This window comes from Myxocyprinus asiaticus, chromosome 8 (genome assembly GCF_019703515.2).
Source record: "Myxocyprinus asiaticus isolate MX2 ecotype Aquarium Trade chromosome 8, UBuf_Myxa_2, whole genome shotgun sequence".
NCBI classification, from domain to species: domain Eukaryota; kingdom Metazoa; phylum Chordata; class Actinopteri; order Cypriniformes; family Catostomidae; genus Myxocyprinus; species Myxocyprinus asiaticus.
The window spans coordinates 39,034,966-39,061,667 of NC_059351.1; the positions used below are offsets into that span (position 1 = coordinate 39,034,966).

The following is a 26,702-nucleotide window of genomic DNA, read 5'->3' on the forward strand; positions in this document are numbered from 1 at the left end:
AGAAAATTATGAGAGAATTTTCATTTATGAATGAACTTTTCCTTAAAGCCGTCTTTCCACTGTCTCAGTCGCATTTCTCCCCCTAGTGACAGTCTTGATATGTACAGTATATACTGTAAATGTGTTTATTTATTTTACTGTGTGTGACTAATCTGTTTATGGTATAACACATTTTAAGGTTAAGTGGTATGCTACAGGAATTAAATTAATAGAAAAACAGATGTTAAAATGTTGACTGCATTAACACTAGGTTGGATATTTACTACAGCCTACCTGGGAAGTGGTGAACTGAACTGATGAACTGGTTTGTCTGGGATTAGTTTCCATGCGCACTGTCGTTAGAGTTGTACAGGAATGAGCTCAGTCATCATTCCTGTCCACACTGTAGGCATTTTGTTAGACACAGGTAATATGTAATCTTGATTCTGCATTTGTAACTTTTTCTTTTCACTTTTAATTTGTTGTTTTTGCTCTCATTCAGCTTATCCTGCACTCACACATAATTACTCTCAAGATATATAAAGTAATTATCTAATATAATTTCTCAGTCAAATAAGATTGATGACATATACAGTGACGTGTATAATCGTCTTGTTTGCAAGGGTGTGTAAATGTGCTGACAGAAGCTGTACAAAATCGACAAAAAGGTAATCAAATTATTTTCTAATTGAGTATTTTTTGTTGTGTTTTTTTTTTTTTTTTGTCGGATCATGTAATATTTGACAAAGAAATTTAACACAAAAACAATTTTTGCTAAATATAATTTTGAAAATGTTTAAAACAATTGAAATGTAACTCTGGGAAACTGGCAATAATTCATTTAACAGAGTCAGGCGCTAGAATAGAAATATTTTATACAAAACTTCCGCCTTGTAGTTTGGTATAAAATGGCTAAAGAAACAAAGGATGCTGGTTTTTGGAAGAAATGGATGCGTAATTGCTGTGTATTTGTACGTTTTCTCTCAGTTCAATGGTTGTCGACATGGTTTCACTGGTTGTGGTGGCTGTCCTTTGGGGGACGCTCTTTCAGCTTCCCCATGCTGCAGCCTTCAAACCCCTCACTTCTGAAGGCTCCCTCACCCACCGAGAAATCACCGAGACGGCAATTCTCCGCAAAACTGCAGAAGTGTGCCAGGATATAGCCAATGCCAAGGGGCGAGACTTCACACTACCTGTAAGAAAAGAGCATTGAATGAATTCATTAGCAGTGCTGGGGAGTAACTAAAAGTAGAGACGTATGTTAATTGCAATAATTTGTATTATTATTTAATAATAGTAGGCTATTACAGTGATAACATCTTGTCAAATGCTGCGTTTCATTACTTTAGGGCAGTTATGCAAATTAGCCTATTGCAAAAAACAAAAACAAAGGCAGACTAAATAATTAAATAAATAAACCGATATTGGATGGATCTGATCAGTTAACATATTTAAAAAGATATTGCCTCTCCATTTTTGCATGTCACCGTGATTTAAAAAATATAAAGTCGAATAATATTTTTTATCACTACGACAGCCCAAAACCGAAAGCAGAAGTGCATGTTTGAGTGAACTTTAGAGATAGTGAGATATTTAATTAACAACTACAATTAATTCTCAGTAGAAAGTAACATATTACAATATAAGCGTTTTTTGTTGTTTTTTTTTACATTAAAAACCAACAATTTTAAATAAATTTATTTTCTCCTTGAACGCCTTTTTTTCGGTAACACTTTACAAAAAGGTTGCATTTGTTAACATTAGTTAATGACTTAGTTAACATTCTACACACTCTCACCGCAAAATTGGTCTTGTTTATTGTTAGTTAACATTAACTAATGCATTAACTAATATTTACTTATATTTACTTATATCTTTTTAATGTTAAAAATGTTTTAGGCCTATATTAATTAACATTAACCAAGATTAATAAATGCTGTAAATAAGTGTTGTTCATCGTTAGTTCATGTTAAGTAATGCATTAACTAATGTTAACTGTGCACTAAATAATGTAAACAAATGCAACCTCATTGTAAAATGTAAAAAAAATTCAACTAATTGCTGAACCACACACACAGAATTTTGGAATAAGGTACAACTGATATACAGCAATTGTTTTTTAATATTGATTTATTATTGAATTACCAGTGAGATGAGATGTGATGAGTATTAATTAAGAATGCACTAAGCAAGTCATTTAATGTTCACATATTTTCCCAAAAATTCCATAAAAAGATATTTTTGAAATGCTGGGGGATTTATGCAGATATTATTATTATTTTATTTTTATTTTTTTATTTTATTTTATTTTTGTTCTCCACTTCCCATTTCTCAACCTGCTCTCCAGATCAACAACAAACTGACTGTAGCTTCTGTCCGAGGAGCCTGCTCAAATTCATATGCTGCCCTATCCACACTCGGTTTTAAATTGTCTATTGCCAAGATTTATCTCAGTAATGCAGCTGTGGATTTAGTGTTCTTACTGAGTGATGCACCACATGTAGATAATGAGGCTTTCAGTGAAGCACGAGATCTCATAATTCAAGGTGTGGCTGCAGTGAAGGCCAGCATGAAACAGGAGAACTACAATTCTGCCCGTGTCAGACTGGGGGCTCTTTTCCATACTTTACAGGTATGTTACAGTATGAATTAATAAATTTTTAACTGTGAGAATATATGCTCGAGCATTCTTTTTTTTTTCTTCTTTTTTTTTTTACTCGTTCTGCTTTTTATTTATTTATTTATTATTATAGAAGCATTATTAGGATATCAGTTTTGAAAAGCAAGAGAAAAAAATAAATAAAAATGGGCTAGTTCTAAATAAGGTCATATCTGACCAAATACGTTTTTTAAAATGCAAAAATGGGACTGTGATTTTGGAATATTAAGAAAAGTTAGTAGGCTATCAATGTCTGCATTTGTGAACGTGGTACTTTCCAGGTGTCAGTGGAAAATATTTAAAACAATCTCAATAAGAATATATATATTAACACTGTATTGTTAGATGCTAAAACTAATTAAACATTGAGTATGTTTTTCAGGATTTCTATAGCCACAGTAACTGGGTGGAATTAGGATTCACCACTCCTCTCCGTAACATGACTAGATCTGACCTTCCCCTCAACAGCATAGCAGGTATAGTAACAGAGGCAAAGAGAGACATGTTTTAAAGTACTGAATAGTAGTTTTTATCATCTCTACCTTAAAGCTAAATTTTATTATCAATTGTATCATATAACAATTGCCCAACTTTAGCATTTTTAGTTTCACCACACTTTGAAAGTTGTGTATTCAAATCAAATCCCTTTATTGTCACTCAACTATATACACAAATGCAACAGTGGGTGAAAGTCTTGGGTGCGGTTCCAAGCAACATAGCAGTATGACAATTACAATAAACATCTGATGACAATTACAATAAACATCTGAACTGTTATGAATGTATGTTATGTACACACTGTTATGTAATGTATGGATGTATAGGCCCCAAAATACCAACATGTAGAAGCTGCAATGGAGAAAACTGCAGTGGCAACATTCTCCCAGAGATCCTGCAGCAGAAGATATTAACCTCAGGGTATTTCAACCTAATCTCATCTTCCAAAACTGCAGGTAGGGATGCTTACCATCTCAAGCATTGCTAAGTTTAATTACTGTTTTAGCCACAGGTCTTTCATCATCTAGTCTTCCAAACTGAACTTGTTATATGACTTTTGCTAAATCAAATAAATGAATGATGTTTCTATTTAACCCTTGTGCTGTCTTTAACTTTTTATTTGGTGTTCCCGGTCAAGAATGACCGGCCTATTAATAATTGGTTATAAATCTCTCATTATGCTATATTATTACCAAAAATTGGATTAGATTTTTTTGTCAATTTATCTTTCAATTAGCACAGGTTTTGTATTTCTGTTTGGAACTTAATGATCGTAAGCCTCCTGGACCTGAGCTTATGCATGTAATTTCTGAGTGGAAAAAAAAAAAAATTATTTGTGGATAATTTTGGCAATGTTAAATAAAATATGAAAACATGCTGTGCTGTTTATCACACTATTATGCTTTAAATGTTTAAGCAGGAAGTTTGTTTTGAAACACTTTTATATAGTAAATAACTGCACAAAATCACACTTTTGGTGTTCCCAAAAAATGACCAGTCTATTAAAATTGCTTTTAAATCTCTCATTATGCTATATTATCACCAAATATTGGATTAGATCTTTTTGTCAACTTGTTTTCTTTTAGGACAGGTTTTGTATTTCTTTTTGGAACTTATTGATCACAGGCCTCATTGACCTGAGCTTATGCTCCTCTGTTTTTGAGTGAAAAAAGCATTCTTTATGGGTTATTTTGACTAAATTAAATACCATAAGAAAATATCTGTGCAATAAAAATACACACTAGTTTGTTTTAATGTTTCACATGGAAGTTCATTTTGAAGCACTTATTTTATAAAAAAAAATAAGATAGTCACACTTGTAGTGTTCCCGGTCAAAAATGACTGGCCATTGAAAATGAATGGGGAAGATCACAAAAAACAAGAATTTAATTTTTAAATGAACCAGGCAAGTGGTCTAGTGTCATGATCAAGGATGTGATCAAGGGCCTCATGTACAGAGAACCACTTGGCCATTGTGCTGCCACAAAGTGAATGATGAGCAAGGCCATATGAGGCTTTATATACTTGATTTAAAATTTAAAATTACTTGATTTTAATTTTATGTTATAATGTTTTTTTTTTTCTACTTTGGCAAAAAATAAACCTCAATGTTCTCCTTTCGTACTGTCAGACAAACAAGTGATAGCCAGTGCTGAAGCATTTTACCAATCAGAAATTAGCATAAATAATTCTTATTTAAAGGAATGGCCATCATCATCCAATCACTGCCAACCATGTTTAAATAAAATGATACATTATCAGTTCTGAATCTATGTACTGATTACCATTGTCCCATGTCTGCCAAACATGTTTAGTGATCCAAACATCATCTGCAACCTGAAACTGAACTTTTGGTCAGATGTTAGGAATTAATGCACTCTTAGCTGCATAGTAAACTACAGGATGCTTGCACTGGTCTCACAACAGTTCGAAATACACTTTATTTTCATCCAAACTCAATATAAAGCCTCTGAAAGCAAAACAAATTTCTCAATGTGAAAATGCACAGTAAATCGGATTTCTAATGAAAAATTATCACTATTGAAAAATGCTGCCATATTGTTTTGTCACATGTCTCGGTGAATCAAATGTTTAACGCTTTACTGACAGCCCAGAGTCATCTGAACAGAGATCAGTCAGTTTTAATTAAATTAATTTATGCGAAGACAAAACACAATGTCCATGCAGAAGGACGTGGGGTCGCACAAGGTTAAGGGTGAAACGTGTAGTTTTTATTTTTCCATATAAGATGTGGGGAAAAAATATGTTAAAGTATTACAATATTTTTCCTGATGATATTTTATCAATATTGGTGCACCAAAAAAATAAAAAAAATAATTCACATTCATTTTATGTTCATGGGAAAAACTTTCTTTATTCAAAATCTGCCTTCTTCTTTCAAAACCAGAGTTTTAATTTTAATTTCTCCCCCTTTTCTCCCCAAATTGGAATGCCAAATTCCCAATGCACTCTAAGTCCTCGTGGTGGCGTAGTGACTCGCCTCAATCCGGGTGGCGGAGGACGATCCACACATCTTATCATGTGGCTTGTTGAGCACGTTACCACGGAGACAGGCTTCACACCATCCACCGCGGCACCAACACACAACTCACCACGCGCCCCACCGAGAGCGAACCACATTATAGCAACCACGAGGAGATTACCCCATGTGACTATACCCTCCCTAGCAACTGGGCCAATTTGGTTGCTTAGGAGACCTGGCTGGAGTCTCTCTGCACGCCCTGGATTCGAACTCGCGAACTCCAGGGGTGGTAGTCAGCATTTTTGCTTGCTGAGCTTCCCAGGCCCCCCCCTCAAAACCAGAGTTTTGAAGAGCCCAGTGTCCAACTTTTTGGGATGTCCAGGGTTTTTCCTGCATACTTTTTTTTTGTTTTTTTGGCCGCTGCTTAAGCAAAATTTCCAGCCACTGAAGCAAAATTTGGGAAATTCATCTCACGTTCAGTCCTTTCCATGTGCTTAATATTGTATGCTTCTCATCTGAAACATGTGTTTGCGTGGCGTGACTGAAACCTTGTTTTCACATGACTAGGGCTGCGTTCCACTTCACTTTAAACATCCACTCACTAACCTTCCCAAGCACTTCCCCTCAGTGGAATCCTTGCTGTTTTGGAAGTCCATTCCACTTTGTATGTGAGTGAGGGAAGTTTCTGCTGACACACCCTCAACCCCTTGATTTTGACCAAGGGAGCGAGCCTACTCAGATGTATGCTTGAGGCAGCTCCATAACCCACAATGCAACTCTATTGTGACATCACAGCAGACTGCACCTCATCAACCCCCACCCCACACAACTCTAGTGAATGATACAATGGAAAGCTGTTTACAGCTGTAAAGTATGGGAAGTTAGGCCAATTAAGCAGTTTAGAATAGTTATATTAAGATTTAGCCATTTAAACCTTGTAGCTACCTTAAATTGACACAGTCATAGTCTATGTATTACCTTTTTCGTTTATGTAAAACTTGATTAAGCCTTTCTAACATTAATTCAAATAAAAAGTAAATTTTTACATGACGATTTATATATAAGCCTCTGACGTTGTTTTCTCAGGTGCAAAAATCACCAAATAATTTCACATAATAACATCAGCACATATATGCTGGTTGTGATGTCATGGAATGGTGAAGCTCATGAATATTCATTAGGTTATGCACTGATAATTCAAATAATCATTTACTCTTTTGATAAATAGTAATTTTGATGACCAATTCAAGAGATGAAAATGTTTTTTTACTTATTTTATTTTTGATAATATTTGGTAACTGAATCATCTGATTACTTAAATTGACCACTGTCTGTCTGGGATATCTTAAGTCAGTGGATAAATACACGGATCAGCAATTTATTGAAAGCAATATTTATTAGCCTAGTGGTAACGTATTTGCTTTAAGTACATGGGGTTCCCTGTTAAAATCCCAACCACTTTTTATTTTAAAATACCAAGATTCCAGCTGTAACTTATCGGATGTATTTAGTAGAGACACATTTGTTTGCATTTTATTTTGTCATTTCATTGTAACGGATAGCGAGTAGAGTACACAAGAAAACTGCAGCTATCAACTCCACTGTTAACAGCTGCATCGAGCATTCAACAAAACAATTAAAATAACAAATTCCAGCTGGACTAATTTTAACACATGAACTAAATGGAAAATCCTGATTGAAAACTGGAGATATTTTCTCCATTTCAAAAAGTGGTAGGGTCAAAATTGGTATGTGAGGTAAACATCAGATCAAGATGGCATTGCAAGGGCCTTGGTTTATGGCAGAGCACCTCACTAACTGTTATAGGAATGAAAAGTGGCTACATTTTGATTGGATCGTGGTGGACTCACACCAACAATCAACAACCAACTGATCAACCTCCACACTGGAATGGACTTCTCATTGGTCCATGGGTGGGTTCTAATTGGCAAAATCCTCTGACATCTCAAACCCCCCATCCTAAGGTTTAAGTCAAGAAAGCCATACTAATTCCTCAGGACCTCTAAGCAGCATTGACTGCTCATGTGACTGAAACAAAGAAGCCACAAAGAAAGACAAAATGTGCATACATACTGTATGCCTTAAAATGGACATCAGCTGCAACACATCCACTGTTTCTTCACAGAACTGTTTATGTAAGTTGCTGTTCTGATTAACACAATAGCTCACACAATTTGAATTATTAAGGTATTAATGCATGGGTAATATTTCATCTTTCAGTATCATATTTAGACTCTATGCATTCAAAACAATGGCAAGAATATTTTGGAAGTGGTTTGGAAAATAAATAATGATAGATAGATAAAGTTTTATCTCGCTCCATGAGAGAGAGCAACAGATACACCAAGTTTTGTGGCTACCTCCCAGAGCGAGAGCAACAGATGGATCAACGTTCTGAGTCTCTGGCGTGAGTGGTGGGAGGCATAAAAGTAACATCAAGTTCTGAGTCTCCACCTGGCATGCCAGAGGATGCTAACATAATAATACCCTAGAGAGACAGTAAAAAACAAAGTTTGGAGTCCCCATCAGGGAGATTTCTACAGAAATACCGCCATCAAGGTTAAGCTCTGGCGAGCAAACCTCTTCCAAGTTGTACTTCATCTGCGTGTTCCAGATAAAGAAATTTTGCGCCGTCAAAAGGGCTTCATCTGCGTGTTCTAGATTGCAAAGACCCTCTTGTTGCTCCAGGAGATCAGAATTCCTCAGCTCTTTGTTTTGAAAGGCTGTTGAAAAGAAATCCAGCTCCTTCCCAACTGTAACGTGGCCTGAACTACCAGTGGAAAATGTCGGCATCACCGTACCCATTGATTATGCAGAACATAAATATCACTATCTAAACTTCTGTTTCAGAGACCTTAGCGTTAGTGTACACTATCAGTTTTCTGAAGTTCTTTAGATTGCATATCTGATCAAATATCTAGCAAATAATCTTTGTTATTTGTTCCATTAGAAATAAGGTATTCACTTTATCATTTAACAGAGAAACAGCTAATTATCTTTCCACAAGATAATAATAGTCATAATCTACCAATGCTCCATCCAATTCAGCCACTTGCATCTTTCTGTCTTACAGTGCATCCGGAAAGTATTCACAGCGCTTTTTCCACATTTTGTTATGTTACAGCCTTATTCCAAAATAGATTAAATTCATTATTTTCCTCAAAATTCTACAAACAATACCCCATAATGACAATGTGAAAGAAGGTTGTTTGAAATCTTTGCAAATTTATAAAAAAAAAAAAAATCACATGTACATAAGTATTCACAGCCTTTGCTCAATACTTTGTTGAAGCACCTTTGGCACCAATTACAGCCTCAAGTCTTTTTGAGTATGATGCTACAAGCTTGGCACACCTATTTTTGGGCAGTTTCAACCATTCTTCTTTGCAGGACCTCTCAAGCTCCATCAGGTTGGATGGGGAGCGTCGGTGCACAGCCATTTTCAGATCTCTCCAGAGATGTTCAATCGGGTTCAAGTCTGGGCTCTGGCTGGGCCACTCAAGGACATTCACAGAGTTGTCCCGTAGCCACTCCTTTGTTATCTTGGCTGTGTGCTTAAGGTCGTTGTCCTGTTGGAAGATGAACCTTCGCCCCAGTCTGAGGTCCAGAGCACTCTGGAGCAGGTTTTTATCAAGGATGTCTCTGTACATTGCTGCATTCATCTTTCCCTCGATCCTGACTAGTCTCCCAGTCCCTGCCGCTGAAAAACATCCCCACAGCATGATGCTGCCACCACCATGCTTCACTGTAGGGATAGTATTGGCCAGGTGATGAGTGGTGCCTGATTTCCTCCAGACATGACGCTTGCCATTCAGGCCAGAGAGTTCAATCTTTGTTTCTCATGGTCTAAGAGTCCTTCAGGTGCCTTTTGGCAAACTCCAGGTGGGCTGTCATGTGCCTTTTACTGAGGAGTGGCTTCCGTCTGGCCACTGTACCATACAGGCCTGATTGGTGGAGTGCTGCAAAGATGGTGGTTCTTCTGGAAGGTTCTCCTCTCTCCACAGAGAAATGCTGGAGCTCTGTCAGAGTGAGCATCGGGTTCTTGGTCATTTCCCTGACTAAGGACCGTCTCCCCTGATCACTCAGTTTGGCCAGGCGGCCAGCTCTAGGAAGAGTCCAAGTGGTTCCAAACTTCTTCAATTTATGGATGATGGAGGCCACTGTGCTCAGTGGGACCTTCAATGCTGCAGAATTTTTTTTGTACCCTTCCCCAGATCTGTGCCTCGATACAATCCTGTCTCGGAGGTCTACAGACAATTCCTTGGACTTCATAGCTTGGTTTGTGCTCTGACATGCACTGTTAACTGTGGGACCTTATATAGACATGTGTGTGCCTTTCCAAATCATGTCCAAACACACACACACACACACACACACACACACACACCTTAAATGACTGATCAAAAATCACCACATACTTTAGTGTCTTGTGTGAGGCCCAGTTCCTTTTATTTGGTGCCCAGTGTGATTATCACTACATATGGTAAAAAGTGGTGACGCCTGTACTAAATACTACTTTTCTTATCTGCCAACTGGACACCTGTTTGTTTGTTTGTTATCAGTTACAAATGGGGCAGTGCCATTTCTGAGAATATGGGGGCCCTAAGCAAAATCCTACTTTGTCTCACTGGCAGCCTTTAGTATATATATATATATATATATATATATATATATATATATATATATATATACTGTATATATAAATGATCTTGCTTTGCGTGGCCCCCTGGTGGCTCAGGTGCCCTAAGCGGCCGCTAATACCGCATATAGCTAGAAATGACCCTGAAATGAGGCCTCTGGTTCCTGAGAGAGAGTAGCTCTGTTAATTGTCAAGCTAAAAGTTGTATGCTTTTAAATTGCACCATCTGACTGCTTCTCAACTAAATTACAAGATATGATGGCCAAACATAATGAGGCCCAAAACTGGGTTGAAACGGAATGTATAGAGTCTTTGTTAAGGGGGTTAGGAATATGATCATACACCTTGCTTATTCAAGAAGTCCCTCCAAATAACTGCATTCATGTCTTAGTGATCTTGTAAGTCAAGTTCTGCACAATGAATTGCTTAAAAAAGGCAAAAGATAGAAAAATAGATTTTACGAGTCACTCCTTTTCATAAACATATTGATATTTGTTTTGATATCGTGAGTACATTTTTATTACTTTGTAAAAACAGTGTAATATATTGTGATAACCTTATGATATTTTGTGAAACCAATTTTTTTTTAAATATTGTCTGAAACAAATGTCAAGATCTCCTGGGCTCTGCAGATTTTAGACAATAAACTCTTGTGTGTTAGCCTAATTATATTAACCTCTTCTCTCTCTCAGGTAAGTGCAGCCATGGGACCTCTGCTGACAGAACTAGTAGACAGTGATCCCACTGGAGGAATCAATAAGGATACCATCAGCTCAGAGCATGGCTTTCTTCACTACAGCGCTGCTAACCTGGCCATCAACGCGACTATGGAAATGCTGGAAGAAATTCGACTGGCTGCAGGCAACACAGCCTTTCTTCGGTATGGGAAATGTACTTTTTTCTTTTCTACACTTTTGGTTTTTGAAGCACTTCATTTGTTACTGAATTACGTTTTCGTCTATTTAATTTATATGACACTGACTGATTTTTAAAACATGATAAAACTTCCCTGAATACTGTACTACTTCTGTAATTCACACTTCTGGAGTGTCTCAACATGATTGTTTGAAATATTGTTTGAATATATATATATATATATATATATATATATATATATATATATATATATATATATATATATATGTGTGTGTGTGTGTGTGTGTGTGTGTGTGTGTGTGTATCTATATACAGTGTATTTATTTATTTATATTATTTATTTTTAAGTGTCAGACATGTTTCCTGTTATGGAAAAAAGAACTTAGTGTTAAATGGAAAAATCTCAGAGTCTCAGAGAAAAAAAAGCTGGTTCTAGCCCATACAGTACCTGCGTTATTAAACTTTAAAATGAAATGTAAGTTGTTCACTTAATGATCCACCACTCATTGGCTGCTGCAATTTGATTAGCTTGATTGGCCGAGGGTATTGGCCTAATTCTACATGACCCTGTAGGCTGATGTTTTGAGTCAGATTTATTGGTATTTCAAATTGGATATATTTTTTTGATGACATTCTACTTCATTCTCAGATTGATGGGGCTCAGTCAGACCTCAGTGCTGGCTTTTGTGATCGACACAACAGAGAGTATGTCTGATGACATTGAAGAGGCCAAGAGAGTGTCTTTCAGTATCATAGACAGCAGGAAAGGAACATCAGAAGAACCTTCAGAATATATTCTAGTCCCATTTAATGACCCAGGCAGGCATAATTTGGTTTTATTTAAAAAATGGAAACATACATACTGTATGTTTAAACGTAATTCTGAACATAAAAATATACTTTTATGCTCAAGCATATTGATGGATAGACTCTTGCTTGTAAATTTACAACACTATCATGATTCTATTAGGCCATCTTTACAAATTAAGATTATTTATGTTTTGTTTAAAAAATGTAAGGCTGGCCAATTTCAGGCAAATTTAAGGCTTTGTCAATAGGTTGCTGATGATTTGATGATTGTTGATGCACATACTGTGTTCTGTTAAATCTATGAACTTTGGATGTTTTTGTTATTGTAAAACTCTGTAGTTTCACCACTTCCAGTGTGTGTGTGTGTGTGATGATTATAGATTTTGGACCTCTCATAAGGACCGGGAATGCAGATATTTTCAAAGAGAGAATCAGTTCTCTTTTAGCATCTGGTGGAGGAGACACCCCAGAGATGTGCTTATCAGGACTGCTGGTATGTTCATTTGCATGTGTGTGTACTGGTGGACACTAGTGTAAACCTCCTTTTGGCATGGGAAAATTAAAAAAAAGTTCATACTGAAATCTAAGCTAATGGTGAAATATTTGTTCAAACATATAAGATACTATGAAGTTTATGCCAGCTTTCCACCAAAGTATTGCCCGACTGAAAGTAAATTATGATGAAAGTAAATACAATTGTTTATTTCAAAGATTTCTGTCTTTTCTGTTTTTGTGTCTCATGGTTCTCTAGTTGGCATTGGCAGGAGCTCCTCCATCTTCAGACATCTTTGTTTTCACTGATGCTGCAGCAAAGGACTCAGCATTGAAAAGCATAATTGAGGCGATGATAGAAAGCACCAGGTCAACAGTGAGTTCCTGCAAATTGTCCCATAAATCATGACTGCTATTTTTGTTCAGTTAGGCTCAGCTATCTTGCAACATTTCTAATAATTATATTTATTTTATGTCTTCATCTATACCTTCTGCGCTCTCTCTCTCTCTCTCTCTCTCTCTCTCTCTCTGCCCACCATCCAGGTCACTTTCATGTTGACAAACTCCATCTCATTCCGTAGAAGAAGAGGCATCTCGGAACGACAGAATTCCTCATCAAGAACAATGTCTCAGTCAGAGATACAGTTGTACAGAGACCTGGCCCACATTTCTGGTGGACAAGCTATAGAGGTCACAAAGGCCACACTGCCTCAGGCCACGAAAGTCATTACAGATACATCTACCTCTGCACTGGTATGTTCAAATAATGAATATATACTGTATATACAGTACTGTGCACAAGTTTAAGGCACATAAAATGTTTCACAAAAAACATTCGTCTTAAGATGGTTATTTATATCTTCAGCTTTAGTGTGTCAGTAGGAAATATAAACTACAGACTTCCAAACATTCCTTTTGCAAAAAGAATACAATAGAAGAACAGGGAGCCCTGCAACATATGGCATGCTCCCACAGAGCCCCCCACTGAACACTGAGTTAATCTGAGATTACATGAAGAGACAGAAGCAATTTAGACAGCCTAGAAGAACTGTAGCAATTTCTCCAAGAAGCTTGGAATATCCTTTCTGCCAACAACCAAGAAACACTGTGTCCAGGTGTACCTAGGAGAATCGGTGCTGTTTTAAAGGCAAAGGTGGTCACACCAAATATTGATTTAGATTTTTTATGTTTACTGGACTTTGTATGATGTTCATTGATAAATGAATACTACTTATGGCTTTATTTTTGATGAAATCCTCACTATGCAACATTTTTCACAAGTGCCTAAAACTTTTGCGCAGTACTGTATATATAGAGCAGCCATATCACCCTGCAGCTTTCCCCTGGTTACCCACAGAAGCTAAGCAGTGTTGAGCCTGGCTAGTACCTGGATGGGACACTTCCTGGGGAAAACTAAGGTTGCTGCTGGAAGAGGTGTTAGTGAGGCCAGCAGTGAGTGCTCACTCTGCGGTCTGTGTGGGTCCTAACACACCACTATAGTGACGGGGACACTGTACTGTAAAAATGCACCATCTTTCGGAGTGAGATGTTAATCCGAGGTCCTGACACTCAGTGGTCATTAAAAACCCAAGGGCACTCCTCGTAAAACATTAGGGGTGTAACCCCGGTGTCCTGGCCAAATTTCCCCCATTGGCCCATATCCATCATGGCCTCCTAATAATCCCCATCCATTAATTGGCAGTATAAATCCACTCTCTCCTCTCCACCATCAGCTGGTGTGTGGTGAGCATACTTGCGCACTATGGCTCTTTGAAATAGCTCAAATAATTTGGCAAAGTGATATGGAACCATTATGCGGTCAAGACCTGGAACTACTTCACAGCCGTGCATTTACTGGAAAATAATTGCACACCTTAGAACGTCTGTCAACCAATCAGAATCACGCATTCAATAGACCTGTGGTATAAGTAGAAATAAAGTTAAAAAAAAAAATTAAGTAAATATTTGCATTATGCTATCAGTTTTATCTTAATTTATACCATGTGTATATAAATGTATATATTTATATAGTAATAGTTTTTAAAATATGGTTACATTTCTTATTTGAACCTAATATAGATACATCCCTCTGTTTCTTGAAGGTGACCGTTCTTCAGGTGGTGAGAAATCCAGCAAAGGCTGAAAACTTCTCTTTTGTGTTGGATGAGTCTCTGTCCAATGTTACTGTGTATGTCACTGGGGATTCTCCAGTCTTTACACTCTACAGTCCTACAGGTGAGCCAGAATGTCTTTAAACAAATCAGTCTGAGTGGTCTCTGCCTAACAGATCTTAAAAATGAACGGGCAGGAAGCTCATCAAGGTACCTGTGTAAGGGCTGTGAATTTGTGACAATCAGCTAATTGTTTACTTTGTATAAAACAGTGTGTGCTACTGTCACTGTAACTTCATTAATGTTTTCTCCCTGCCTTTCAGGTGTGTCTCAGTCAGGATCAGAGGGAAATGGCCCTCTGGGTAGCATCCAGACTGTGGGGAATTTGTGGCGATTACAACTCATTTCTGGCAACCAGACAGGGGAATGGAGAATCAGCATTAATTCTATAAGCTCCTACACCCTGAAAGTCTTTGGTAAAGTTTTTCATTTTTCATTGCATATGACTTGCTATTCATTCGTTCAGTTAAAAACAAACAAACAAACAGGGATCTTAATAATAAAACATTTTAATTAGCCCTTAAACTGGACAATGCTTCAGCAATAAAGTTGCTTTTGAAATATGAGACATGGACAGTTCTCCACTACCTTGCAATTGTTTTTGTCCTGCAATATACTGTTTACTTTAATTGTCCAAACAGGTCAGAGTTCGGTGGACTTCCTTTTTAACTTTGTGGAATATGATGGAAGTCGTGGAGACTTTATTCCAAAAGACAGTCGCCCTTTCACCGGTATGGCAACATCTTCCTGAAGTTTTTTAAATGTCACTACTTGAACGGAGTCATGTAAATTATGTAATTGTTTATGATACTAATTAGAAAATAGAAGAAAGCATCCCTATTCAAAAAAGCATGTGATGGTCCATCTCGTTTCTGCTTTTGTTGTTATGTTGTTATTTTTAGCATTGCAAATGGTAAATGGTCCAGAGAGGAACAATATTAGGGCTTTATTAATGCTGATACTTTATTATCTTTCTGTGTTTGCTGTTTAGGTGGGAATGTCACTTTGTTTCTCTCTCTAACTGGAGGAGACTCAGTGACAGACGTGCTTCTAGTCAATGCTTCAGGATCTGGTGCTGTTAATGGAACTATCACAGCAGTGGCAGGGACAGAATATCTGGTTACCTTTGACAGAATCCCTGAGGGGGCATTTCTGGTCCAGCTGAAAGGGCTGTTGAATGCCTTGTCAGCATCTACCCGATTCCAGAGGCAGTCACCCACCCAGCAGAGAGGCTCCAGAATAACCATCATGGTGAGCTTAAAGACAGAAAAAATGTCTCTCAGCAAGCAGATGATGGGTCATTATACTAAAAAATTTAAAAAATCGCAATACATTTACTTTTACACCAGAGTTTGGTAAATACATAGCATATATTGACTCGATCTTTTCTGTTTCTACTCAGGCTCAGTCACAGAGTATTTTAGAGCCTGGAGTCCCTTTTCGTTTCAACTTTACAGTGGCTACTAATATTACAGCAGGCAGCTACACTATCCGAGCCAGAACTGACCGCGGCTTCAGCGTGTCTGTTCCAAACTCCCTGAATCTGGAGACAGGGGTCAGTGCTCAAGGAACTGTAACAATCACCGCACCCTCCAACACAGAGTCAGGGACGGATGTCACACTCACCATCGAGGCTGAAGCTCCTGGGTCCACTGACCTGAATTATGTCACGCAGCGGTTCATTGTCTCAGCTGCAAGCACTGAATGGTACTCTTTGTCCTTCTGCATGTGTCTTTCTCTCATCAGGTGTTTTGTTTCCCTTATATAGATTAATAGTTACTGAAGACCCAAACAGAGAAAACTGCTCTGAGATTAATATAACATTAACACAGCAAGTAAAAATGTTTTACATTTACATTTTTATTCTTTTAAATGATCATGTATAATATAGCCTGTGTGAATATTAAAGAATTAAAAGGATTAAGAAAAAAATGTCATTATGGAATAGCCCTAACACTTGTCGAAGACTAAATATTAATAGCGTGTTGATGTGTGTACATATATTATTCCATATATTGTTAATGGGGATTAATAAATATATATTTTCAATTTGATTGAAAGTTTTATTTTTTCTACTGATCTGTCATCACTGAGATGATATACTGTATATACTGATCACAGCACATTTGTGAGTTCAACTTTGAATACTGAAATACTTTAAAGGGGATAGTGTATATTATACTATGTAAAATATTATATAGTTTATTGTACTTTTTATATTTTTTGACCAAATTGGACAGAGTTTTACTCATGAGGCCCATGGTTAGGTAACTTTGAGGCTGTAGGTCTACATTGTTGCTCTAGAGGGACTGTGCATTTCACAGTTATTGTACAATAAGACAATAGATAAAATGTTGCCACAGACTGTGTTTCGTATGGACGTTTCATATCTACACACTTTGGAGCCATGGAAAGGCCCACACAGAAACTAAATTACTTGAACTGATTGTAAAGAAAATCTGCATAATTCTGTAGGATGTAGCTAGACAAGCATGGTAAGGCTGGGAGATCTTCACCGATCTTCCACCTGGTCATCTAATGGTTAGACAGAGACATGGATAGGCCTTCAAGCGTCTCGCACTCCCTGTGAAATTTGGTGGAGGATCGGTGATGATCTGGGGGTGCTTCAGCAAGGCTGGAATTGGGCAGATTCGTCTTTGTGAAGGGCGCATGAATCAAGCCATGTACAAGGTTATCCTGGAAGAAAACTTGCTTCCTTCTGCTCTGACAATGTTCCCCAACTCTAAGGATTGGTTTTTCCAGCAGGACAATGCTCCATGCCACATAGCCAGGTCAATCAATGTGTGACCATGGGATCAAGACCTTGTCATAGCCAGCCCAATCTTCAGACCTGAACCCCATTGAAAATCTCTGGAATGTGATCAAGAGGAAGATGGATGGTCACAAGCCATCAAACAAAGCCAAGCTGCTTGAATTTTTTGCACAAGGAGTGGCATAAAATCACCCAACAGCAATGTGAAAGTCTGGTAGAGAGCATGCAAAGACGCATGAAAACTGTGATTGAAAATCAAGATTATTCCGCCAAATTTTGAACTTTTCCTCTAAGTTAAAACATTAGTACTGTGTTGTTTAAAAATTAACATGAACTTGTTTTCTTTGCATTATATGAGGACTGAAAACACAATAATCTTTTTTATTATTTTGACATGTTGTCATTTTCTGCAAATAAATGCTCTAAATGACAATATTTTTATTTGGAATTTGGGAGAAATTTTACTCATTTTACTCAAACACATAGTAAATCCAGAGAAACAGATAATTTTGTAGTGGTCTCTTAATTTTTCCCAGAGCTGTGTACATCTTATACAACTTTTGTTTGGTAGAGTGTGTGTGTGTATATATATATATATATATATATATATATATATATATATATATATATATATATATATATATATATATATACATACATACACACTACTGGACAAAAGTTTTGAAACACTCATTCTTTATTATAATATTTTTTTTTTTTTTTTTTTTTTACATTTTAGAATAATAGTAAAGTCATCAAAACTATGGAATAACATAAATGGAACTATGGAAATTATGTTGTGACTAAACAAAATCCAAAATAAATCAAAACTGTGTTATATTTTAGCATCTTCAAAGTAGTCACCCTTTGCCTAGAATTTGCAGAAATGTACCCTTGACATTTTCTCAACCAACTTCTTGAGGTATCACCCTGGGATTCTTTTTAAACAGTATTGAAGGAGTTCCCATCTATGTTGGGCACTTATTGGCTGCTTTATTATTTGGTCATCAATTTCAAAAACGTATATATATATATATATATATATATATATATATATATATATATATATATATATATATATATATATATGTATATATTATTATTATTATTATTAAATTTTAGTTTTACAATGAAATAAATTAATATGGTGGCACAATTATATTTGTGTCTACAAAACTAATTTCAAACATTTAAGCATATGCCTTCAGATCAAAATATTTTAAGATAATGAGAAACATTTCAGTCGTGTTTCAAAAGTTTTGACCGGTAGTGTGTCAATTTGTATTTATATAGTGCCTTTCACAATACTCAAGGTCACTTTACAAAGAAGTCATATAGCAAAACCAAAATTAAAGCAAAACAAAAACAATCAATCAACAACAAAAGACAAAAAAAAAAAAAAAAAAAAAAAAAAAAAACTCAAAGCAAAAAGATGAGTTTTGAGTTGAAATGTAAAGGCAGACAAGGAAGAAAGTTCACGGAGAGAGGGTGGAAGAGAATTCCAGAGGAAAAAGACCTGCCACCCATAGAAGACAACCTGAACTTAGGGATGGTGAGAAGATTAGCTCCAGAGGACCGTAGAGTATGAGAGGGTGAGTAAGAAGATAGTAATTCAGAAAGATAGAGTGGAGCAAGTCCATGTAAAGATTTAAAAGTTATGATTAGAATTTTAAATTTGATGCGATAGGATACTGGCAACCAGTGAAGCTGACATAGTATGGGAGTGATATGGTCAGATTTCTTCATATGTGTAAGGACCCTGTCAGATGAGTTTTGAATGTATTGAAGTTGTTTGGGAGTTTTAGATGGAAGATCAAAAAGAAGTGTATTACAATAATCTAGCCTAGTGGTTATGAATGCATGAATAACAGTTTCAGCATCGTTCATGCTTAGCAGAAGCCAAAGACGGGCAATACTGCGTAGTTGAAAAAAATTATGCTTTTGTGAAATGATTAATGTTCTTCAAATGTCAGCAAAGGGTCAAGTATCACCTCTAGATTACGAACAGTGGGAGAGGGCTGAATGGCAATGCCATCTATGTCCAAGCTAAGGTTGTGTTCAGAGGTAATAAGGGTTTTGGGGCCAACTTGTAATATTTCAGCTTTTTCTGCATTGAGTTTTGGAAAGTTGGAGTCAACCAGTATCTGAGACCTTGAATACATGCAGAAAGTCATGGTGGTGGAGAAGCTGATGAGGAGCAATAGCTGAAATAAATTTGAATGTCATCAGCATAGCTGTGAAAGCTAAGGCCATGTTGTCTCATGATTTGCCCCATTGGGAGCATGTAAATTATAAAAAGGAGCGGACCCAGCACCAAACCCTGAGGAACACCAAATGAGACAGAAGCCGTGGAAGATTTGTGGTTCTTAACGGTCAGATAAAATATGAACCATTGTAGTGCAGTGCCTGAGACACCTATAGCTGAGAGGCGAGAGAGCAGATATATATACACTGGTGGCCAAAAGTTTGGAATAATGTACAGATTTTGCTCTTATGGAAAGAAATTAGTACTTTTTTTCACCAAAGTGGCATTTAACTGATCACAATGTATAGTCAGGACATTTGAAACAAATGTTCAGAACTTCTTAAACTACTTCAAAGAGTTCTCATCAAATAATCCTCCACGTGCAGCAATGACAGCTTTGCAGATCCTTGGCATTCTAGCTGTCAGTTTGTCCAGATACTCAGGTGAAATTTCACCCCACGCTTTCTGTGGTCTTGTCGGGCACTTCTCACACATTTTACAGTCTAGCTGATCCCACAAAAGCTCAATGGGTTTAAGATCCATGACACTCTTTTCTAATTATCTGTTGTCCAATGTCTGTGTTTATTTGCCCACTCTAACCTTTTCTTTTTGTTTTTCTGTTTCAAAAGTGGCTTTTTCTTTGCAATTCTTCCCATAAGGCCTGCACCCCTGAGTCTTCTCTTTACTGATACAGTGCATCCGGAAAGTATTCACAGCACTTCACTTTTTCCACATTTTGTTATGTTACAGCCTTATTCCAAAATGGATTAAATTCATTATTTTCCTCAAAATTCTACAAACAATACCCCATAATGACAATGGGAAAGAAGTTTGTTTGAAATCTTTGCAAATGTATTACAAATAAAAAACGAAAAAAAAAAAAAAAATCACATGTACATAAGTATTCACAGCCTTTGCTCAATACTTTGTTGAAGCACCTTTGGCACCAATTACAGCCTCAAGTCTTTTTGAGTATGATGCTACAAGCTTGGCACACTTATTTTTGGGAAGTTTCTCCCATTCTTCTTTACAGGACCTCTCAAGCTCCATCAGGTTGGATGGGGAGCGTCGATGCACAGCCATTTTCAGATCTCTCCAGAGATGTTCAATTGGGTTCAAGTCTGGGCTCTGGCTGGGCCACTCAAGGACATTCACAGAGTTGTCCCGTAGCCACTCCTTTGTTATCTTGGCTGTGTACTTAGGGTCGTTGTCCTGTTGGAAGATGAACCTCTGCCCCAGTCTGAGGTCCAGAGCACTCTGGAGCAGGTTTTCATCAAGGATGTCTCTGTACATTGCTGCATTCATCTTTCCCTCGATCCTGACTAGTCTCTCAGTTCCTGCCGCTGAAAAACATCCCCACAGCATGATGCTGCCACCACCATGCTTCACTGTAGGGATGGTATTGGCCAGGTGATGAGCGGTGCCTGGTTTCCTCCAGACATGACGCTTGCCATTCAGGCCAAAGAGTTCAATCTTTGTTTCTCATGGTCTGAGAGTCCTTCAGGTGCCTTTTGGCAAACTTCAGGTGGGCTGTCATGTGCCTTTTACTGAGGAGTGGCTTCCGTCTGGCCACTCTACCATACAGGCCTGATTGGTGGAGTGCTGCAGAGATGGTTGTTCTTCTGGAAGGTTCTCCTCTCTCCACAGAGAAACGCTGGAGCTCTGTCAGAGTGACCATCGGGTTCTTGGTCACCTCCCTGACTAAGGCCCTTCTCCCCCGATTGCTCAGTTTGGCCGGGCGGCCAGCTCTAGGAAGAGTCCAGGTGGTTCCAAACTCCCTCCATTTACGGATGATGGAGGCCACTGTGCTCATTGGGACCTTCAATGCTGCAGAAATTTTTCTGCACCCTTCCCCAGATCTGTGCCTCGATACAATACTGTCTCAGAGGCCTACAGACAATTCCTTGGACTTCATGGCTTGGTTTGTGCTCTGACATGCACTGTTAACTGTGGGACCTTATATAGACAGGTGTGTGCCTTTCCAAATCATGTCCAATCAACTGAATTTACCACAGGTGGATTCCAATCAAGTTGTAGAAACATCTGAAGGATGATCAGTGGAAACAGGATGCACATGAGCTCAATTTTGAGTGTCATGGCAAAGGCTGTGAATACTTATGTACATGTGATTTTTTTTTCCCGTTTTTTATTTTTAATACATTTGCAAAGATTTCAAACAAACTTCTTTCACGTTGTCATTATGGGGTATTGTTTGTAGAATTTTGAGGAAAATAATGAATTTAATCCATTTTGGAATAAGGCTGTAACATAACAAAATGTGGAAAAAGTGAAGCGCTGTGAATACTTTCCAGATGCACTGTATACATGAAACTGGTGTTGAGTGGGTAGAATTCAATGAAGCTGTCAGCTGAGGACATGTGAGGTGTCTATTTCTCAAACTAGAGACTCTGATGTACTTATCCTCTTGTTTAATTGTATCTAAGCCTTCCACATCTCTTTCTGTCCTTGTAAAAGCCAGTTGTCCTTTGTCTTTGAAGACTGTAGTGTACACCTTTGTATGAAATATTACGTTTTTTGGCAATTTCAAGCATTGTATAGACTTCATTCCTCAAAACAATGATTGACTGATGAATTTCTAGAGAAAGCTGTTTGTTTTTTCTCCATTTTTGACCTAATATTGACCTTAAGACATGCCAGTCTATTGCACACTGTGGCAACTCAATAACTAACATAAAGACAATGTGAAGCTTCATTTAATGAACCAAATAGCTTTTAGTTGTGATATAATTCTGATATAATGGCAAGTGATATACAGTATATATATATATATATATATATATATATATATATATATATATATATATATATATATATATATATATGTATATATATATATATATATATATGAATATACCTGAATACATTAGGTTACACCAACCAAGCTCATTTTGCAAGTCAGTGGGGTCCAACACTTTCAAGTTCCAAAAAAGAAAAGTCAGCATGTCATAATTATAATCTGATTCCACTATCTCCCACTCGATGCATACACAGAGTGCTGTACATGCTCTCGTTGATGGGTCGTGTCTAGAAGGAACGAGTTTTGCAAGAGTCGCATGCCACATTCACAGACTGTAGTTACTGTGTTTTTTTGGAGTCCCACAGAAACCCTACACCAACCCTTTCCCTTAACCTTAACCTAACCTTAACCCTACCCCTAAATCCAGGGCCGTTTCTAGCTATAAGCGGCCACTTAGGGCCCCTGAGCCCCCTGCAAAGCAAGGTAGTTTTAAAAAAAAAATTTAATTTATTTTTATATATAAACTCACCGAGCATTTTATTAGGAACGCTATGGTCTTCTGCTGTTGTAGCCCATCCTCCTTAAGGTTCGAGGCATTTTGCTCACTACAATTGGACAGAGTGGTTATCTGGGTTACCATAGACTTTCTGTCAGCTCGAACCAGCCTGGCCATTCTCCGTTGACCTCTCTCATCAACAAGGTGTTTCCGTTCTTAGAACTGCCGCTCCCTGGACGTTTTTGCCACCATTCTGAGTAAACTCTAGAGACTGTTGTGCGTAAAAAAAAAATCCCAGGAAATTGACCCCATTTACACCTGGTATTAAGATGTGTTTTTGGTGATCCGATCACATGTGGTTAGCGCTAAATACAGATCCAAAATATTTTGTGATCGGATTACATAAACCACATATGAATGTGGTCAAAAACTTAAATGACTGCATCACATTTGAGGTGTAAACTAAGCTAATCTGTATTGTTTGCGTCCCGGCAGCAGCGAAGCTGCTTGATCTGTCAATCAGTTGCTGCGCTAAGAGTTTAAACTTTGCTGGTTATTAGCGTTTTAAAAGGAAATAACCGTCCGATCTTAAAGGTTTTTGTTTTTGTTTTTTACCAGGGGAGGTATTTATTTTATTGTTTTATTCTCCAAAAATAAAAGTGCCTTAAAAAAATAAAAGTGCCTTGAAATATATATATATTTATTAGTTGAAATGGGTAAAAATGTTATTTCATATTTTAAGTAGAAATCACATTTAATTAGACAAAATAAGAGAACAATAAATTCCAAATGGAATGTGAAAAGAAATATATGGCAGGTGATCTTGATCTTGTTTCTGCATTAACCTGCTTTGTATTTTGTTTTATTATTATTAAAGAAAGCTGCGTTTAGATCCTGCTCTTGAGACCTCCCTCATTGTTACATTTGCATAGTACACACACACACAAAATGTGATTAGGTTAAGTCTCAGATGAAAAACAAACAAACATCATAGCTAAAAAATGGGGGGCAGGTTCCCCAGCTGGTCTAGCTGGTCTATGGAGATTGTCAAGCTGGTACTCAGCTGATTTAACCATGAGTCAAGCTTGATCCCCATTTCAACTGGCAGCTTATCTGGTCTGGGGCAAATTAAAAGCTATTCATGAAACACAAAGATATGACTGAAACTCAAATAACCATAACTATATCTTTGCGTGCGAGTATAGAATGAGCTGCATGAGAGCAAATAAAAAGTGAAAACTGAAAGTAAGCCTGTTACATGCCTCTTGCAAATAGATAAACAGGACTGTTAAGACTAAAAGGATGATCAAGTTCATTCCAGCACTACTCTTAAATGCAGTGTGCACATGAAAATGAATCCCAGACATCACAGATAAAGAACAAAGTGTCAGTCTGTCAACACTTCAGCCTGTAATCCACATTTTAGAGAGGAATGTTGATTAGCATGAAAGTTTTAAATGGTCTGAGGTTAATTTTAAATCCAAATCTGAATTTCAGATTTGCCTAAATATACAGGTGCATCTCAATAAATTAGAATGTCGTGGAAAAGTTCATTTATTTCAGTAATTCAACTCAAATTGTGAAACTCGTGTATTAAATAAATTCAATGCACACAGACTGAAGTAGTTTAAGTCTTTGGTTCTTTTAATTGTGACGATTTTGGCTCACATTTAACAAAAACCCACCAATTCACCATCTCAAAAAATTAGAATACATCATAAGACCAATAAAAAAAACATTTTTAGTGAATTGTTGGCCTTCTGGAAAGTATGTTCATTTACTGTATATGTACTCAATACTTGGTAGGGGCTCCTTTTGCTTTAATTACTGCCTCAATTCGGCGTGGCATGGAGGTGATCAGTTTGTGGCACTGCTGAGGTGGTATGGAAGCCCAGGTTTCTTTGACAGTGGCCTTCAGCTCATCTGCATTTTTTGGTCTCTTGTTTCTCATTTTCCTCTTGACAATACCCCATAGATTCTATATGGGGTTCAGGTCTGGTGAGTTTGCTGGCCAGTCAAGCACACCAACACCATGGTCATTTAACCAACTTTTGGTGCTTTTGGCAGTGTGGGCAGGTGCCAAATCCTGCTGGAAAATGAAATCAGCATCTTTAAAAAGCTGGTCAGCAGAAGGAAGCATGAAGTGCTCCAAAATTTCTTGGTAAACGGGTGCAGTGACTTTGGTTTTCAAAAAACACAATGGACCAACACCAGCAGATGACATTGCACCCCAAATCATCACAGACTGTGGAAACTTAACACTGGACTTCAAGCAACTTGGGCTATGAGCTTCTCCACCCTTCCTTCAGACTCTAGGACCTTGGTTTCCAAATGAAATACAAAACTTGCTCTCATCTGAAAAGAGGACTTTGGACCACTGGGCAACAGTCCAGTTCTTCTTCTCCTTAGCCCAGGTAAGACACCTCTGACGTTGTCTGTGGTTCAGGAGTGGCTTGACAAGAGGAATACGACAACTGTAGCCAAATTCCTTGACACGTCTGTGAGTGGTGGCTCTTGATGCCTTGACCCCAGCCTCAGTCCATTCCTTGTGAAGTTCACCCAAATTCTTGAATCGATTTTGCTTGACAATCATAAGGCTGCGGTTCTCTCGGCTGGTTGTGCATCTTTTTCTTCCACACTTTTTCCTTCCACTCAACTTTCTGTTAACATGCTTGGATACAGCACTCTGTGAACAGCCAGCTTCTTTGGCAATGAATGTTTGTGGCTTACCCTCCTTGTGAAGGGTGTCAATGATTGTCTTCTGGACAACTGTCAGATCAGCAGTCTTCCCCATGATTGTGTAGCCTAGTGAACCAAACTGAGAGACCATTTTGAAGGCTCAGGAAACCTTTGCAGGTGTTTTGAGTTGATTAGCTGATTGGCATGTCACCATATTCTAATTTTTTGAGATAGTGAATTGGTGGGTTTTTGTTAAATGTGAGCCAAAATCATCACAATTAAAAGAACCAAAGACTTAAACTAGTTCAGTCTGTGTGCAGTGAATTTATTTAATACACGAGTTTCACAATTTGAGTTGAATTACTGAAATAAATGAACTTTTCCACGACATTCTAATTTATTGAGATGCACCTGTATATACATACACCAGTGGCCAAAAGTTTGGAATAATGTACAGATTTTGCTGTTTCGGAAGGAAATTGGTACTTTAATTTACCGAAGTGGCGTTCAACTGATCACAAAGTATAGTCAGGACATTACTGATGAAAAAACAGCACCATCACTATTTGAAAAAAGTCATTTTTTATCAAGTCTAGACAGGCCCCATTTCCAGCAGCCATCACTCCAACACCTTATCCTTGAGTAATCATGCTAAATTGCTAATTTGGTACTAGAAAATCACTTGCCATTATATCAAACACAGTTGAAAGCTATTTGGTTCATTAAATGAAGCTTAACATTGTCTTTGTGTTTGTTTTTGAGTTGCCACAGTATGCAATAGACTGGTATGTCTTAAGGTCAATATTAAGTCAAAAATGGCAACAAAAAAATAAAAAGATACAGCTTTCTCTAGAAACTCATCAGTCAATAATTGTTTTGAGGAATGAAGGCTATACAATGCTTGAAATTGCCAAAAAAATTTCATACAAAGGTGTGCACTACAGTCTTCAAAGACAAAGGACAACTGGCTCTAACATGGACAGAAAGAGATGTGGAAGGCCAGATGTACAACTAAACAAGAGGATAAGTATATCAGAGTGCCTCACATGTCCTCAGCTGACAGCTTCATTGAATTCTACACACTCAACACCAGTTTCATGTACAACAGTAATGAGAAGACTCAG

General features: G+C 37.4%; 1 pseudogene; it reads left to right on the forward strand.

Annotated features, from left to right (window-relative positions):
• Positions 1-355: 355 nt before the first annotated feature.
• Positions 356-16,650, forward strand: LOC127445370 (von Willebrand factor A domain-containing protein 7-like; annotated as a pseudogene).
• Positions 16,651-26,702: the final 10,052 nt, after the last annotated feature.